The 12,683-nt window shown below is 36.6% G+C and overlaps 2 long non-coding RNA genes across 2 annotated transcripts; one reads left to right on the top strand and one right to left on the bottom strand.

The window, feature by feature from the left end:
• The first annotated feature begins 360 nt into the window (after positions 1-360).
• LOC114826376 (uncharacterized) lies at positions 361-5,092 on the top strand. The gene is made up of 5 exons (XR_011583965.1): positions 361-615; positions 3,387-4,278; positions 4,367-4,465; positions 4,556-4,635; positions 4,724-5,092. It is a non-coding gene; the product is annotated as an uncharacterized lncRNA (long non-coding RNA).
• Positions 5,093-8,405: 3,313 nt separating this feature from the next.
• LOC139198375 (uncharacterized) lies at positions 8,406-10,163 on the bottom strand. Its single transcript, XR_011583827.1, has 3 exons — positions 10,033-10,163; positions 9,355-9,413; positions 8,406-8,531 (listed from the first exon to the last, which is right to left on the bottom strand). It is a non-coding gene; the product is annotated as an uncharacterized lncRNA (long non-coding RNA).
• Between the last annotated feature and the right edge of the window lie 2,520 nt (positions 10,164-12,683).

The following is a 12,683-nucleotide window of genomic DNA, read 5'->3' as shown; positions in this document are numbered from 1 at the left end:
AAATCTGACGAAAGTGATGATATTTATTCTAGTTCATACAAGGATTAATGAAAACTTGCGACGTAAATGTAATGATATGTATTGAATGGTATTTATTTTGTATACAAACAAAAGTTTCCTTTAAAATTTGTAAAACAATTAATTAAAAAAATTAATTATTTGTTTAAACAAAAATAATAATTTAAATTTACAAATATGCACGACAACGTGTTGGAAATTTTTGTCGCGCAAATATTTTAAAATTAATTTTTTTATTTAAAAATTGTCGGGCGATGAAAATTTGAACACCCTCGTCATGCAAACATGTAAAAATTTAATTTTTTTTTTTTTGCCAAAATTGGGCGCCCATTCATTTCAGCGCCTAGCTTCACTCTATCTCTCTCTATCTGAGACTCACTCTATCTCTCTCTCATTCTTTGCATGCGATTCTCTCCATCTCATTGTCCTTTCTCCTGATTCTCTCTAGCTCTCACTCGCATCTGTGTACGCTATCTCAGTGTCTCCCTTTATCCCTTTCTCACTATTTCTGTGTTTCTCTGTCTCTTTGTCACTATCCATCTCGCATCCGTCGCACTCCAACGCCACACCATCTCCCCGCCGCTGCAACATTACTAGGTAAGCACCCAGTATCTCTTAATTCACTCTCCCTTAATTCAATTATTTATTACTGCAATTTTTCAATTTTTTCTGTTGAATTGGTTTAATTAGAACATGTAGGGATTTAAGGTTCGAATTGGGAATCTTGGGTTAGGGATTTAGGGTTCGAGTTGGGAATCTTGGGTTAGGGTTTTTGAATTGTGGCTATTGGGTGATGGTTTTCGAAATGGGAATTCGGAGGAAAGAGTTTTTTTTTTTTCCTTTTTTTTTGTTATAAACAAAACTGGGTATAGGTAGGGTTAATGAGTTTATCAATTATATCTCTACCTCATCCATGCTTCATTATTTTCTGATTTGGAGTTAGGGTTAATGAGTTTATCAATTATATATGTATTTTTCTTGGAAAAAGAAATTTTAACTTGGTGCTTATGATTTCTTTTTCTCTTCTTTTGATTGTGTTATATGTCTGGATGGAGCTGTTACAAGGTTTGGGGAATTTCCCTAACACTAAATCTGTAATCATAAAAGGCAAGACATTTATTTGGGTGGCTAAATTGGTGAGGCGGATGGTTAAGAATTCTCATGTTTTTTTTTATTTCCTTGTGTATTGTAGTCAAAATATTTGAGCACACACACCTTATTAGTTTTGTACATATGCTGGTTAGATTTCATTATACTATGCTTTTGGATTCTTCCGTATACGAATGAGAATAATTTGATTTCCCTGTTTGTATATGAATGTTGAAATGTGATTATTTTATTTGGCTTATCTTAGGTTAATTGACAAAGAGAAAGATAACTGAATTCTATGAAGCATATGTTTGCATCTTTAATATAGAACTTGCATTAGCTCCTTTGTATTGTTTGAGGCCATATGTTATCACTATGTACATGAAAGCATAATAGTAAACTTGTGTGTGTGTGTATATATATATATAATGAATGGAATTAAATTGGTTTGGGTGAAGTCTATATATGCTGGCATTTTTATATGTATGTCTAGATAGCTACTGAATCATTCTTCTTTCTTAGTATATGCGTCCAAAACTTGTGAATGCTTATTAAGTATTTTTAGGTGGATTTCTGATTGTGAATGGATTTGAACGTATGTTCTCGAATTTGATGTTTAATTTGTCTATAGTATTTTTTTTTTTATGAGTCAAGGAAAATGGTAAATCTAGTTGCTTTATATGGAAGTAGACTAAAGGTTGTCCTTTCTGTATTAGGTGGCTTAATCACAAAGTAATGGTTGAGATCCAAGGGACAATTAGTAAAAAAACAAGAGGTTAAAGGCTTGAAAATCACCCTCCCCTCCGTTTTGTTAAAGGCTTGAAAATCACAGTTGTAGTTGGTAAATAATGTAGGTTAAAGGCTTGAAAATCACAGTTGTTTTGTAAACTATGATTAAGAATGCACTTAGATGATTACATGTTGATCTTTATAATGATTTTGCAGGTTATAAGACCTAAAATTATTGATACATCTCCTAAAATGTGCATAATAACTTTTTGTAACAAGTTCTATAATTGGCATTACTTTAGAGACAGTTGCATGAATTGGTTTTGTTTTGTGCAAAAGTAACTACCAAGTCATTTATACATGCATATTAAACAATGCATGATGGTAACAGCTAGTTTTTCGAGTGATTATAAAAGTTGTAGTCAAGGTTGCATTTAGAAAACAGTAAAACCATGAATAATATCTCTATTGGTTTTATTAGCTCTCACTGTTGGATTATTTTTGGTATGATTTTGAGTATCCATCATACATGTTTAAATGAAAGCTGAGGAATCGATGGGATATCTTGTGGAGGAAAGATTGTGATATTCTTTCATTGAGATTGTGATTAATTTGCATGCTAAGGATATTTTATGGTATTTTGTACAAACTGATTAACGTGCTACCAAAGCATGCATGTTTCAAAAATTTTATCAAAAGGTGTTTTCTGCAATCAAGATATGATGTTGTAGATTAATGGGTTCATTAATTCTATATTGTTTTGTCTTATATCTTGCATATTAATCTAGAATGTACGCGCTTATGTCGTAAGGTTCATTTTGGTTTGTTTAAAGGATGCATGCAATACAGAATACTTGTGGCCAACCAGTTAGAATAATTGGAAAATTCTACACCTATAAGAAAGTCTTTTAGACATTAAGTTGTTGATATGCTAAATTAGTGAGAGTGTTGTTTGCACTATGTTATTTCTGATTAAGACTATTGTGTTGCAAACTGTTTTTCAAGTTGCATTGTCTTGAATATGATACATAAGTACACACACACACACACACACACATTCATCCTTACCTTTAGCCAGAATAAGTACATCTTTGCCATCTTCCATCATTCATCGATTCCTTGCAAGTTGTATTGTCTTGCAAATTGTTTTTCAATACAAGGTTTATTGACTGCAAACTTCCTTGTTCTGGAAGAGCTCATCAGTTCAACTGATTGACAAGGCGAACCTTTTCTGAGGTTGAATGTACTGTTTCCCCGCATCTGCATGTTTTGTCCTTTTAACTTTTCTTTTTCATGTGTATCATATAGGTTTGCATAAGGCATGTAAATAGGTTATACATATAGGCATGTGGGATACTATAGATGTTCCTATTGTGCATGAATATATATTTTGCGCATATATGGGTAATTTGAAAATTTGATTCCTTCTTTAATGGTATTAATGAAATTAAAGATATATCTTGTTTTGCTTCAAGGTTAGGATATTTTTTAGTATATCCAAACCAGATTAAAGTAGTGGAATGTAACTTTTTTATTAATTGTTTTTGTAGATGTCAAACTTATTATCAAACTGGCGACCAGCTAGTAAAGGCAGTCAGACACCTTCTCCAGGAGGTAATGCTGCTGCCACCTCCACACATGATATGGGCACGACATGTGTCCCCTTCCCCCCGATTACGCCTTTGGGGCCAACGATGTCTACGGCTCTCGCAGTGTGAAGTCATATCAATATGTTGTAAATTTGTTTTAATGTCCCCAATTGGTATATACTGTTTGAATTGTTGGGTGGATGTGTTGTTTTTGTTGTTATATTGTCTTCAGGTTTTAGGAAATATTATAGTTTTAGGGGAGGTTCTGCCGAATTTTTGGTAGAAAATAGAATTCGACTAATGTTTTCTTTGTTTATTTGGTAGTTCAAAAAAATAAAAAATAAAATAAAATAAAATAAACCATGGGCCTTTGCAGACTACTGAAGACGTCACAAACCACTCTCACCACAATCGAGAACAAAGGAGCAGAATAGTGTGTTAGCCAGCGACGTTGGGTCAATGATCAGGAATCATTGCCCTCTCATGTGGGAGTCATGGAAAGTTGTCCCATATGAAGTCAAGGAAGTCGTTCTTCATGAATGATCGGTAAGTATTTACAACCTCAAATACTAAATTTATTAAAGTATACAAATATTATAAATTTTAACTATTATTTATTTGTTGAGTTCTGCAACATTACTATGACCTCATGAACCTCGATGCCAATCAAACCCAGTACATCAACGACCTTTGCGTCGGTAGGTTCACCCAAAGGAAGAGCAACCTCCACAAGTATTATGAGCTATATGACGATCCGGAGGTCGCTATAGCAGTTGGATGCTCTATGGAGTTGGTGGACCATTAGGATGAATGGGAGTAGCTTTGCGGCCATTTTCAAGATGAGAAATACCTTGTAAGTACAATTTTAAAAATAATTTTCATTTTTTTCATTCATTTGTTATAAATATCTAAACTAATACGTTTTTTTTTTAATTCAAAAGAAAAAAGTGAAGGCAAACTCGATCAATCGGTCGAAGAAGAAACTTCTTCACTGCTCTAGCTCATAACGCTTCTCTTATAGGTTGGAGGAGCGACGTAAGGTAACCGTATATTTATTTTAAGTTTTCATTCTTTTTACTCTCTATTACACAATTGGTAATCTATGTTAACAATTTTTAAATTTTTTCAAGGGGGGTCAAAGTTTCCTGAGATTGACATGTTCAAGAAGGTGTACCTTCGGCTCGGGGATGAGCTGACGGAGCAGCTTCATGTAAGTTATTTCAATTTTTTAATATTCAATTAGTATTAATATTAATTGCATGTATATTCAAATTAATTTGTTTACTTCTTTTTTCTAGTCCACCATGGTGGAGAAGGGCCAGATCGTTCTGGAGGAAGTGGATTCCCAGCTTCTCGTAGAAACCTCGATCGAGGAGGTGTTTCCCACTGAGGATGTCAGTTTTCATATCAAGATAGATACACTCGATCAGACCGTTCAGGACCTATCTACCTTATCTTCCAGGCAGAGAATAGAAGAGGTCTAAACACTGACATCTGAAGTGGCGGACCTGAAGGAGCAGATTGCCGCCTAGTAGTCTCAAATTACGCCCTAAAGCAATTTGATGAACCAAATTTTGTCGGGCACTTCAAATCTTTGGGATTCAGTTCCCCAACATTGAACCACCTCCATAAATGACCTCCCAACCCCCGCCACAGCAGCTACGACCTCCCAGCCCCCCCCCCCCCCGACGTAGCAGCAACACCACCAGCAGGCGATTGTGACGTGGACGACTACCTATTTTAGTTTAGTTTTAAATTGTTTTCAAATTGAAAAATACTTTTTTTCCATTGTATATACATTGTCAATAATTTTTTTAATTTCATTAAATTAATTTTTACATAAAACAATATTAGCAACATTTAAAAGGAAAAAATAATAATAAATAAAAATTATTTAAAAAAAATAAACTAATTTTAAAATCTTACTGCGACGGCCTCTATGTTCGTCGCACAAGAGTTTGGGGGTCGAACCCCTATGTCCGTCGCGCAACAATTTGGGGGTTGAACCTCTATGTCCATCGCGCAACAGTTTGGGGGTTGAGCCCTAGTTTCGTCGCTCAAACACGAGCAACGACCGCCAATTCCATCGCACAATCTTCATTTTGGCACGGTGAAGCGCTTTCCTCCATCGCGAAATGTCTAATGTCACGAGCTTTGCGCAACACTCTCTTTGTCGCCCAATGTTTCCGACGACGGTATTAGCATTTGCACGACGCTTGCCCTTTCGTCGCCCAAGCAATTAGTAGTGATATATGTTTCCTTCATAACGAATGTAACTTGGACATGCACAAAACACAATTCTAGGATTGCTCTCACCATTGAGTAAGGGAATTGTTATTAGCACTCCAAAAATCTCATTCTACACTCTAGACTTTCTATATTTGGAAAGAAAAATACACTTGTGAAGAGTGTAGAATGAGATTTTTGGAGTGCCAATAACACTTCCCTTGAGTAAACTCATATTTACAACTAATTTCTATGTAATTACAGGCTCAAGGTGGATGAAAATCTCCATATATAATATGATATTGTATCCAACCCCATGGGAGCCAATAGCTAGCAGATGTCAAAATATGATTGAAAGACCCTGCACGTGTAAATGCAAAATGTAGCAAATCGAGGGAGCCATTTGCACCCCGTTAGTGGGTGTATAGTCTGATGGCATTCAACTAGCTCTCAACTAGAATTACAATCCTGCCAATAACATCTTACTATTTCAAAAAAGGGTTTTGCAGGGTTACAATGAAGGGAGCTTTAATGAAAATACTTAAGCCAACAAATATTTAATAAAAAATCATCATAAAATATTATTTAACCAAAAGGGCTCAAAGTTTAATAAAAAACCATCAAAAACTATTGTCTACCTTTTCCGTGTCCTTATCCTCCTCTTCCTCGTCATCATCCTCATCCTCATCCTCTTGTCTGCACCACAAACAATTTTTAGTGTTAGTATTTTATTCCAATCAGATCCAATAAGGACATACGGTCCCGGTGATGTACATACATGTCAGGCATCTGTAAATAGGGAAGAAAACAAGAACCAAAACATAAAACTATTTCTGGAGAAACCCAAACATAACATTGTTTCTGGAAGAAAAAAAAAATCAGATACAGTGTTTGTTTTTTCTATGCACAAACAAACACTGTATCTGGAAAGAAAAGAACCAAAATCCAAAAACAGTGACTTAGATTCTAGAAACATTGACTTAGATTCAAGAAACAATCTATCTTTTAACCTTTGATTGTTTCTTTTCTTTCATGCATCAGTTGATTATATTTAAGAAACAGGATGCTTATTTTGCTTTGAATCCAAATACAATGAATTTCACTATTTCTTTTATAGCTTACATTTAAGAAACAGTGTGTCTATTTCATTTAGATCCAGAAACAGTGACTTAGATTCCAGAAACAGTAACTTAGATTCCAGAAACAGTGTTACTTAAAATCCAGAAACAGTTTATTTTTTCAGTCCAGAAACAGTGACTCGTCGTTATTATTGAATAACATGCAGATCTCAAATTTATTTTCTAGAGAAATAAACGATGAACTCCACTAACGAAGAAAGTTGAAAAACAGTACATTGAATACTTTATGAATAATAACGACGATCACGTTTCAACGAAATAATACAAAATATAAATTAAACAAAACTTATAACGTGGTTTTTTATTAAAACTAAAACTTTTCAAGCCTTTTTCAATAGTTTTCTTTACAATAAAACCGTTTGTATGTTCTCACTACGTTACTAACATTTACAACCGAGTTTTAAACTTTATATTTCTAGTCTACTATTACCTATCACCTTATTCATTCTCACCCGTGGAGCGACTCTAACGACTTTACTATAACTACTTTTAACAAGAAAACAACTTTTGTGTGATTGATTTTGTTATAAGAAGTTTGAGTGATGTAATAGTCCATTTGGAAAATGGGTGTTGCTTGGTCTCTGAGAAAGTAATTGTAAACTCCAAATTTTTTATATTTAGAAATGAAAATTCACTTATGAAGAGTGTAAAATAATTTTTTTCATAGTTTCAATAACATTTCCTTAAAAAATCAGAATATCTTCAAGTGTGCTTTGTAAATTCCTATAAGAGCAAGTCTACCATTCCCAATTGCTTTGGGCAATTGGGTGATTAAATCCCCCAAAACCCATAAAATCCTCTTCAACCCAAGCCCAATCAATCGGGCTACAGCAGGAGGAAGCAGAGCTCGACTGCTCAATTAGTCATAAATAGCCCAACCTAGCGCCTGAGGCCATGTGACGCCAGTTGACGTCACCCACATTATAATTTTTTTCTGCGCTAGGCGCGTAAGCTTCACACGCGTGTGAGTGCGAGTGGTCCAACAAAATGCAGGCGACATGTGTAGGCACTCAGTCCACTGCGAACATGGACCGTTGGATTTTCCAAATCCGAGGGTACATATTAATTTGATTTTTTTTAATAAATTAGAAAAATAAAAAAGGAAATATCTGCAAAAGAGTTTCTGACTATGTGGCACAACCTGGATTCTTGGATTGCTGAAAAAAGGTTATCCACTGGTCCATATTAATTTTGTTAGTAAAACATGTTTAAAAATTATAAAAAATAAAAAAAAAAGTGAGATAATATGGACCATGAGTGATCGAAACAGGATTAATTGTAATTTTGGATAATAACTCATGGAGTGACGAGATTGATTAAAAGTTCTAATCGAAATTAAATATAATATTAATTTTAGGAACTGTTATTTGCACTACATAAATTTCATTCTACACTTCTTACAAGTGTATTTTTCTTTCTAATTATAAAAAGTTTGGAGTGCAAAATGAGATTTTTAGAGTGCCAATAACAATCCCCATTAATTTTTTAAAAAATAATTTTTTTAATGACAATTGTCTGGACAATTCATTTACAAGGTGAAAATGCACTTAAACTGACACACCCCGTCCCGAAGGAGGGCATGCTGGCCGTCACGTGAGAGTGACGTAACCATTTACACAGTTCGGAAGCTTAAAAAATACAATTACTAAGATGAAACACCCGAGGGTGAGTCCTACTTTTGTGAATTCTGTCAGAACACCGATGGATTCCTCGTGGCCACCAAAGCTCTGCTATCTAGAACCTGGAGGGGCGCAAAAACAAAATTGAGTGGGTCAGTAAAACAAAGTTTTTCGAAAACATTTTATTTAAAACATTTCTAACCCCTCGCTGTAAAACCTGTATACTTTCCCAAAAAATAGCATAATATCATATACCTTCAAATATCTCAAATCATCAATCTTTATCAAAACCAGAAAGTATGCCATGTTATAATGTCAAAAACAGAATATGGATGCATCAATATAACAGGTGAAATAAGGAATCAACCGGAAACCCTACAGTTGGTCCTGTACAGTTAATTCTATAGCTCAATATCCAATCCAACCAGAGTCACAACGGTGACCTGTATGGCGCTACTCTGCACATAAGTCGGAACTACCTGAAGTAGTCTGTACGACAAGAATGGTGTAATAATACGCTCTAGTGTTTCTCTCATCAATCATCTGTGCACATAATCTAAGGTCACCTACCAGTCGGAACCACCTCTAGTGGTCTGTACGACTAGCATGTCGGAACCCTCTATCGGTCTGTACGACATGCACCTACTTGGATCCAAGGTGAGCGTGCGGTGCGGGTGAATAATATAAGCATTAACACCAGGGGTGCAGGTTATGAGCTCTCAACACAATTCACATCATCAATGATTCACATGAATAACATAAAACTCACTTGATACTCACATGTGCGTCCACAGCACCAATTCACATATATATATGCATCAATTATCAATTCATATCATTCACAATATGTATGCATGGCATTTTAAAACGTACTTTCATTTAAACTCAATTTCTGGGAAAAATATCAATAGTATATAGGTATAAACAGAAATACTGCCCACTCACCTGGAGTTCGCCCAACAACTCCCTAGCACCACACATCAAGGCGTCATGATGATCGGTGCCTATAACAATAATCAAATCCAACCTCAGAAATCATATCGATAGAATATATAACTTATATAAAACACGTCACTACGTAGTTCGATCAAGAAGATCTGCAACTCAGATTTCAAATCCATAACTTCCAGAGGTCCACAATATACCTCTAGGACAACATCCTAAAATTTCATTACCATCCAACGGTCGGATCTCCGTCAATTTCCAAAACCAAGTGACGGTTAACATTCTAATTTTTGAACTTACAACTCCAATTCCGAAAGATCCGTAAATCGGATTCCCGATCCGTAAGTTTCTATAATCCTCAAATATTACGTATTACAATGTATCAAAGTTTGGTGACGATCCGACGGTTGTATCGTCAATTCACATTTTCACCTAACCACGAATCGAAACGAACTTAGGTTCATTACTCAATTTACGTCCATCAATTATCAAAACTGAACCTAGAACCTTAAACAAATACTAAGAATGACATTGGCGGGCCATTGGCCACGCGCCGCCGCACTGGCCGCCGCAGGTGGCGGTTGGCCGCCCTGGCTCGCCGGAAAATCCAACTATTTCAAAAAATTCTCAAACAAAATACAGAATTAAAGATCTCAATGAGCAGAGTAAACTTTATACCTGAGGCCAAGGCCAATTTGGCCTGGAAACACTTCAATTTCACCAAAATCCGTGAAGAACCCTAGAAATGGGTGTTTTCAATTCGACCTCCAAAACCACTCCGATGCTCCAACTAATGCTTGGGCTTTGTTCCAGGTCCCAAGGGAATGCTAATGGTGTTAGTAATTGAAAGAAAACGTTTCAAGATTTGAAGAATTTGTACACTAAGCCACCGCACACACCGTACGGTTTCAACCAATTTCAAGGCCAAATTCCTTGATTTTTGGGGTGTAATAGGAAGAGGGAAGATCAGTTTTCCAAGTGATGGTTTGAAGTAACTCACCGGAAAAGTGAAGAAATTTCGACGAAAATGGGTGGAAAACCGACCGGGTCGCGCGGGTCATGGGTTGAAAACCCATTTCTGTTCTTCTTCCTCCGCTTCTCGCCCTCTCTCCTTTCCTCCTTTCCCTTTCTCTGATTGGCCAAAAGCTTCTCTCTCTTCTCCCCATTCGCCCAGCTTCTCTCCTTTCTCTCCCGGAGCTATCTTCTTCTTCCTTCTGGTTGGGCAGATTTGCCCAATCTCTTCCTCTTCTTCTTCTTCTTACGCGCACACACACACAAACCTTCTTTCTCTCATCCCAACCATCCATTTAATTCTTCATTAAATCTGGGCTGTCCATTTTCATAAAAGAAATTCTACATTTTACTAAAATTATAATTCCTTAAAATCCCAAATTTTAAACGTTAATAACTTTTTCGATATAACTCCAAATCACGAACCGTCAGCTCCCACACGTCCGTAGCGACGAGTACTATGAGGATATGTCAAGAAAATAAATCTTAGATGGCACGACACAACGATTAACCTCGAATAATGCGCGTGCCTCAAAGGGCATTTTTGTAAAATCTTTTATTAAAACTTTAAAACTCTTAAAATCAGGGATGGGCTATCACATAAACAATCACTAAAAGCATCTCCTAAGGAGACGTCAAAATTTTATTTGATGGCTGATGTGGCAAATTGAATACAAATGCTAAATTCTCTTCTTTTTCAATCGATGTGTCAAATATTTATTTTATTATTTTATTAGGCCTAGAGTTACATTAACTAGGGGTGGGCGGTAGGGGTGGGTTCAAAAAACCGAAGACCGAAAAAAATCGAAAACCGAATCGAACCCAGGCCGAAAAAAACAAAACCGAAAAAAAATTGAACCGAAACTATCAAACCGAACCGAACCGAATCTAGTAAGTTCGGTTTCGATTTTTAAGGTTTGGAAACCGAACCGAACCGAACAGATACATATATATTTAATTAATTTTTTCAATATTATAAATATTTTAGTCATACAATCATAACAAAACATAACTTGTTACCAAGTTGGTTTGCTTGAAGCTTTTCAAGCCCCTGCGCATGGGTTCAAATCCTTATGCCTCCAGGGTTTCAAAAAAGTTTTTTAGTTTTTTTTAGAAATCAACAAACCCTTTAACCCTAGCTGCACCTTTTATTTTTTTCATTCATCTCTTCTCTCTCTCATTCCCTGCCTCCAGTGTAACGCTAGCCCAATAACCCTCTCGCGCAGCTGAGCCTCATCTCTCTCTCATTTTCCCAGTTCGCGCAACCTCTGAGCCTCCTCTCTCTTTCTCTCTCTCTCTCTTTCGGTCTTCAATCATTCTCTCACTCTCTCTGTCTCTCTATGAAGAGCTCCTCGAAGCCAAGCGCAAGGAACGCAAGGCTCGCGAGAAGGATGAGTAGTACTGGTGCGAGGTGGAGGGCATCAAATCCCCCGCAGCTAAGAAGAGCGAGGAAGAAGCCGAGAAGCGGCCGGAGGCTGCCACGCGGAAGTCTGAGGCTTGCCGATTGGCGGATCTGGAGGAGAATGAGCTCGAAAAGGAGGATCAGGCGGTGTTGGAGAAGAAATCGGATGAGGTGAAGAAGCAGAACCGTACGGTCGATGAGGAGGAGTATGAAAGGATGGTGGTGCTGGAGAATAAGAATCGGGATGATTCGTTTAGGAGGCTCAAGGCTTCGTTTAAGGTGAGCTTTTTTTTGTTATTGGGAGAATTTAGGGTTTGTTTGGTTAGGGGTACTGGATTACATCGGTTTCAATTTCGTTTTGGATACTAATGCATTCGGATTCAGAATAGAATTGTTCTAGTTTGTATTGAATAACTGAGCTTTAGGAATTATGAATGGTACTGTACTAGCTTGAAGCTCTGGGAATTATTTGAGCAAGGAATCCGACTCGGCATTCAAAACATGCGACTCGGTGTGTATGAGTGTGCTTGATTGCTTGTGTTAGCTCTGAAATCTTAGCAGTGTGAATCGTTGGTAGAACACCTCTTTTAGACAGGTGGGTTGCCTATCCAGTCCTGAGCACTTTCTGTTTCATCATGGAGCTCTGAAATCTCACGGATTTTTTTGCTATTGAATAAAAAACAAAAAAACCAAACCGGGCCGAAACTGAATCGAAAAAAATCGAAAAAAATTTGAACCGAACTGAAACCGTTTTGAACCGAACCCAGCCCTAGTGGGCGGGGTGCGGTTCGGTGCGATTTAGAGTAAAACCGCAACCAAAACCGAAACATTTTGCAATGCGATTCAGTGCTATTTTGAAGTCAAAACTGAAATGAAACCAAACCATTTGGTTTGGTTTGGTGATGTTTCAAACGAT

Source organism: Malus domestica, chromosome 08 (assembly GCF_042453785.1).
Source record: "Malus domestica chromosome 08, GDT2T_hap1".
NCBI lineage: Eukaryota > Viridiplantae > Streptophyta > Magnoliopsida > Rosales > Rosaceae > Malus > Malus domestica.
This window is presented reverse-complemented; position numbering and strand designations above follow the sequence as displayed.